Here is a 6,911-nt window from a genome sequence, read left to right as displayed (position 1 = left end):
TGTTATACTCCTTCTCTTTAAATAATATATATACATAAAAGCAATAAATTTCAAAGCATATCACAATTAGTTGTAGAACAGATTTCACAGTTTGGTATGGGTTACAATTCCACAATTTTAGATTTTTATTTCTAGCTGCGCTAAGATACTGGAGACTCAAAGAAATGTCAGTATAATGATTCTGCACTCATACTCATTTGTTAAACCCTACCTTTTCTGTATAACTCCACCATCACCTTCGATCTTTCTCCCACTCTTTAGGGGAATTTGGACTATGCCCATTCTAATTTTTCTTGTTGAAAGGGGCTGTCGATAATATGGGAGAGGGGGATGGAACTAGTTGATGTACTGGAGAGGCTGGACCCTCTGCATTTCAGGACTTATCTGGTCCAAGGACCCATGTGGAGGTTGTAGGTTTCTGGAAAGTTACTCTAGTACCTGGAACCTTTGTAGAATCTTGGATATTGCGCTAGGTGTTCTTTAGGATTGGCAGGGATGGTCTGGGTTGGGATTTGGCAAGTTAGTAGCAATGTGTAACTGAAGTTTGCATAAGAGTGACCTCCAGAGTAGCCTCTCGACTCTATTTGAATTCTCTCAGCTGCTGATACCTTATTAGTTACACTTCTTTTCCCCCTTTTGGTCAGGATGGCATTGTTGATCCCACAGTGCCAGGGCCAGTGAGTCTGACGAGCTCTTCTCAGTGTTTACCCCTGTGATGGGGGAAGCCTCCCAAACTCTAGAAGCTGGAGTCTCCTGCACCCAGCCCAGAGCCCATCTCGCTGTCGCTGCATTGTTCTCCTAGTTATGGGAAGCGCTGTACCGATGACTTGCCACGCGGGGGCGCAACTGCCCCGCTGTGGAACCAAACTCGCTCTCCAAGGGGAGGTCCGAAAAGACCCTTTCCCCTCTGTCCTCACAGGCTCCTCTTCGGGGTAAATTCCTAAGGAGCGTGAGAAATGATTCAACCTGGTTTTATAAAGGCCGAAAATACCTGTTACGTGAGGTGCCTGAAGAACTGGAGCAGAGAACTGCCTCCTGTCCCTGGGCTCAGCTTCCCCGACTCCTGACAGAGTCTCTCCACTCTTCTTTCTGTTGTGACACAAATCAGAGTCATCGCTGGGATGTGCATATCTGACTGCTGGGCCAGAATGTCTTAAAAATGGTTTATTTTTCCCGATCATAAAAATTTTGCATGCTAATTAAAGAAAATTTGGGATATATGGAAAAGCCAGATGTCCCATAGCCATCAGTTACATATAGGTTACATTTATGTGTCGATGACATATGTCTAGATTATGCAGATTATACAGCTATAGAGTTTATATGATGTATGTTGCATTATATATAACATGCATATTATACATGTGAAATGGACACACCTGCCAATACATGTTTATAATTTATATTCTTTTTCTGTGAATATACATTTTTCTAAAATAGACAGCTTGCATTACAATACTCTTCACAATCTCATTTTAATTTAATATGTATTAAGCATCTCCAAAATCATTAAATATAGTTTTTAGATCATGATTTTAAATAGCTGCATACTCTTTTAAAATATGCATGCATTGTAATTTTCTGAAGTAATACATTGCTACTTGGATATTTGGGTTGTGGGTTGTTTGCCATTTTTCCCTATAAAAGTAAATATCTCCTTGGCATAATATGCTTGAATTGGAATTTAGGGGCATATACATATGAAATGCAAAATTGCCTTCTAGAATCGTGACTCTAGTTTTCTGTTGTGCCAACAGCACATGAAAGTGCTTCCAAGATACTCTCAGTGTTTTTATAACATTTTTTCTATCAGAAGATTCCTGCCCTAGTTAAAGGCACAGTTTAGTGGAGATCACAGAAGTCCCTAGAAGAGCATTTGAAGGAGAAATCATTAATTGGAGGTTTGCAGTGCATATGATTTTTCTCCCCTTCCTTGGAAAGTCTGACAGTTGTTTGATGGAGGGAGCACTGGATTTGGAGTCGAGTAGTGCCGCGTCCTCTTTTTCCTCCCCGGTTTGACACGGTTCCCTGGAAGGAAGGGCGGTAGGCAAGGCCTTCAATGCCCCAAAAGAGGACGAGGCATAAAATGGTGTAATAGAAAAATACTGGGATTAATGACACTAATTGTGTGTTTCTTATTGCTGGTTGTGCTCCAAGCATTATATCAAAACGAATCAGAAAGCAAAAGAATTGGAAAAAATGATACAAATTGTACAAATTGCAAAACCTTGTTAATGACTGTTTGGAAAAAATTAGGTTGGGATGCCCCCATTAAGCAAGTCATGCTGCAGATACAGCAGGCAGAAGTGCTTTTAGAACAAGTCACAGAAAAGTGCCCCATAGAGAGTAAACAATTACAATTAAAAAAACCCTGCATTGAGCCATCCTAGAAATTTACTCCCCACCACGGCACCGGTCCATTGCTATAAAACAATAAAAAATCTAAGTAAACAATGTAACCTTTTAATCAAAACAAGCTAACCTTTAACCAGATTAAAATAGGTCTTGACATATAGCCTCACCTGTAGAATAATAGAAACAGAAAGTCTAAACTCAGAAAACTGCAAACACAATGTCTGCGGTTTTAAGCCAATATCTTGCTGCTATTGAAATCTTGTGTAAATGTTCCTAAGAAAATCAGAACGTGTACTTTTGCTTTGCTTCCCTGAACCTGTAACTTTACCTAAAATGTAAGCCATGACACAACCATGATCCTGTGATACCTGTTTTCTTGCCAAGAATAAGGGTATAAAATCAGTTAAGCAGAAATAAATCTAAGCAACTCTTCTCAGAAAAAAATTCTCTAAGCTGTCTCTTGGTGTTCTTCTCGCGCCGACGACCCTCCACACCTTCAAGCCCGTTCCCTCTGCTGCGGCTGGACCGCGGCAGAGTAGCCAGGCTTCAGCCACAGACAGACGTTGACTTTCTGCTCTGGACAATCCGGTATTGTCGCTGGACCAGGGAACTTACCCCATGAGAGAGGAGAATGATACCTGCAGAGATCAGGTACCTCAACTCCCTAGGACGAGTGTTCTTTGTGCATAAAACCCTAATTTTTAAGCATTTCTATCATTACTGTTTGTTTGTGAACTATGTTTCATAGACATCCTTCATTTTCCAGCTTCTTACTTGGAACCTTCTAGTCTAACACAAGGAATTAGAAGTCTTGGGTTTGGCTCCCGCTCTGCCAACACTAGTTGTCTGAACTTAAATCTCTTCCCTTTGATGGGCCCTTGTTTTCCCATTTAGAAAATGAAATATCCCTTGACCGTCAAACTTGTGAGACACAAATAGAAAACTTTCCTGGTTAAGTCTTACTGATGTTAGTCTTTTCTCAATAGTAAAGCGATAGCTACTGAGTGCTTACCGTAACCTAGGCACTGCGCCAAGGGTGTGATACTCTGCAGCTTAACATATCACAATAACCAAATGAGCTGAGTGTCATTTTCCCCTCATTTTACCGAGAGGCACAGAGAGGTTGTGACTTTGCCCAAGGGCAGCACAGTCAATATGTGTTTGGTTTTGGGATTTAAACTTGTCATGTCTGACTCCACAGCCTGTGTTTTAAATCGCAGAGCTATCCAAATAAAGTAGGATTATTGTCCAAACTCTTGCAATGGCAATACCCAAATGAAGTGACGTGGGTAAGAATACAGTAAGACCCGTGCACACTATGAAAATATAAGGTCATATTTTCCCATGTTTTCTTTCTCCCTTCCTCCTCTTTTACTGCAGTCTTGTGGTGTGTTTTAGCTAGAGCTGTGATGCTAAACTGAGTATTTCTCATAACCTCTCTGTGCTTCTGTTTCCTCATTTGGAAAAGGAAGGTATGCCCTTTCTTTTTCCATCAGATTAAGGGAACTGGAAAAACTGACAGTTTGGGGAAATGTGTTTTTACATTGTTGCTCTTCGGTTTATATTCATCCAGTATCTTTGAGAACACTACTGAACCGCACCATTTCTTAATATCGCTCAATTATACTGTAAATGTTTTCATGATGACACAGCTTTTGGAACACTTTCTTAATTACTGGGCTTTTAAATTGCAGAAGGATAGAAGAAATGAACACCAACGGGTTCATCCTTGTTGGATTCTGCATCTTGCTCTCAATGTGGGAAATGCTTCTATTTATACCTTTCTAAGCAATAAAGGCCAGAATTTTCTTTTGACCAGAAGACAGGATAGAATGGGTCAGTGGTAAAAAGATGAGCTTTTTTCCTATGGGTGGGGCCAGGTAAGGTCTGGAAAGTAGAAAAATTCCTCGAGTGAGAGTCTGATCCCAACGCTCGCTCTTCCTGCCAAGGGGCACGTGGTGTTGTGGCCTCAGTTTCCCACCTGTACAATGAGGGGGACCCAAGCCGGATCAGTGGTTTTGAGACTTCACTCTGCAGACTCTTGCCCAGTGGACCAAAGAGGAAGTTGTGGCGCCCGCATTTAAATCGCCAGGAGACCAGCCCTTTTTAGCTGTCTCTTTTTTGTAGCTGAATTCCGTATTGCTTTTGTTTGGAAAAGAGCTCCCCTGCTTAAAAAAGGAAAAATAAGGCTTGAAATAGATTTCTGGTGTTTTTCCCAGCACTGAGATTTTGTGATTTTAAAAGAGAACGACATTCCTATAACCTAAATATCAGCTGGAGTTGCCTCTGTGCTTTTTTTGGCTTTTAAAAAGGGAATTTATTAAGTTGCAAGTTTATAGTTCTAAGGCCATGAAAATGTCCATAGTAAGGCGAGGCTATAAAAATGTCCAAACTAAGGCATCCAGGAAAAGATGTCTTGGTTCAAGAAGGTCAATAATGTTGGGGGTTTGTCTCTCAGCTGGAAAGACACATGGCGATGTCTGCTAGCTTTCTCTCCAGGCTTCTTCAATGGTTTCTCCAGGAGCATTATCTTCACACATCTCCAAAGGTCTCTGGCCGAGTGGGCTCTGTCGGCACTAAAGGTTTTTCCAAGATGGTTCCCTCTTAAAGGCCTCCCTCCAATAAGCAACCCCACCTTGAATGAGTGGAGACATCTCCATGGAAACCACCTAATCAAAAGTTACCACTGATAATTGGGTGCTTCCCTGCTTTTTGAGATCTAGAAGAGAGAGCTTGTTACCGCTTCCAAGTCCATGTTCTTTCCCAAGATTTCTGTGAGTTCCCCAGAGGCATCTGTTCTCCTGGTCACTTCTGTCTCTGTGTTCCAGCTGCTTCTCCAGGAGGCACCCCCAGAGACGGGAGACTCACCTTCAATTCTCTCTCTTAGGTGGGGTCATTTGGCTCTTTCTAGTTCCTGCTGCCAAACGCACCCTGGGACTACCCTAATGTATCTAAACCCACCAGGGTGTTGGGTTGCATGAAAAGGCTTCCTTTTTAAATTTTTTTATATTTAACTTTTTTATTGTATAGTAAAACATATATACAAAGCAAAGACATAAAAAAGCAATGGTTTTCAAAGCACTCTTCAACAAGTGGTTACAGGACAGATCCCAGAGTTTGTCATGGGCTACCATATGATCCTCTCAGATTTTTCCTTCTCGCTGCTCCAGAATATAGGAGGCTAGAGGGCTTAAATATATATATTTTTTATCACAATTGACTTTTTTCCCTTCTTTTTTTTGTGAAAAATAACATGTATACAAAAAGGCTATAAATTTCAAAGCACAGCACCACAATTAGTTGTAGAATATATATCAGAGTTTGACATGGGTTACAATTCCACAATTTTAGGTTTTTACTTCTAGCTGCTTTAAGATATTGGAGACTAAAAGAGATATCAATTTAATGATTCAGCATTCATATTCATTTGTTAAATCCTATCTTCTCTGTATAACTCCACCATCACCTTTGCTCTTTCCATCCCTCTGAAAGGACTTCCTTTTTAGCAGGGACCGTCCTTCCTAGAAACCAGCGGGAAACAGAAGGAAATTTCCTCTGTTGTCAGGTTTTCAGAGTATATATGCAAGTGTATCACCCAAGGGGTGAGCTTCAATGGAGGGGACTGGTAAATGGACGGCAGGGCTGCCGAGAGAGCTTATCCTCAAGGGGTCTGGCCTGGGGGTGAATGCTGGGCTCTGGCGATAGTGCCTGGCTGGAGTGAAACAGGCACAGAGCTAGCATTCTTTTCTGCAGGCATCTGGCACACCATAAGGGAGAAGAGATGGAGACAAAAGTGAGTAGAAGTCCCTTTTCTGGTGAGACACCATCCTACTTTCTTTGGAGAGGACAGGAATAATCGTTACCCATCATAGGAGGCTTTTAAAAAGTGATCATGTTATCCTATTAGGATTTTCAGTACCCTGAAAATCAAAGGACTATTTATTATTTGATGGGAAGAAACTTGCTGACACCCTCCTAGGGAGGTCTTACCTGTACTGGCCTTGGCAGTCTGCCTCACGCTTGCAGTTACTTGCTCAGAGTTACTCTCCTTTTTGACCATCCACAAACACAGGGACCAAAATTCTCTTATGTACCTTGCACCCCAAATGCTCAGCACAGTGCTGGGCACAAGTGAATGCTGGCTGAATGAAAACTTGAATGGATTCCCCCCATTGCAAGGTCATTTTCCAAGATCTGACATTATTGACTTTGATTCTTTCCCCATCCATTTCTACCTCTCTCTCCCCATTGCCATGGCCTTAGTTAAGAACACAGCATCACCTCTCCCTGGGTCGTCTCCTAAATGCACCCCTTTCCTTCCCCCATCCGGCCTGTCTGCCTTAAATCCATGCCAGTCTGCTGCCTTAAATCCATGCCAGTCTGCAGCCCCAGTGAATTTCCAAAGTTCTGCTCTCTGTCCTTTATTAATTCCTCCATAGAAACTTTCAAGGGCTCCCCATTGCTTATAGAAGGAAACCCATAATCCTTGCCTGGCTACTAAAGGCCCTTGAGCATGTATGCCCATTCTTTATGTATAGTTCTGTGCACTCTTCTGG

Source organism: Tamandua tetradactyla, chromosome 14 (assembly GCF_023851605.1).
Source record: "Tamandua tetradactyla isolate mTamTet1 chromosome 14, mTamTet1.pri, whole genome shotgun sequence".
NCBI classification, from domain to species: domain Eukaryota; kingdom Metazoa; phylum Chordata; class Mammalia; order Pilosa; family Myrmecophagidae; genus Tamandua; species Tamandua tetradactyla.
Note: the sequence above shows the minus strand (reverse complement) of the source record.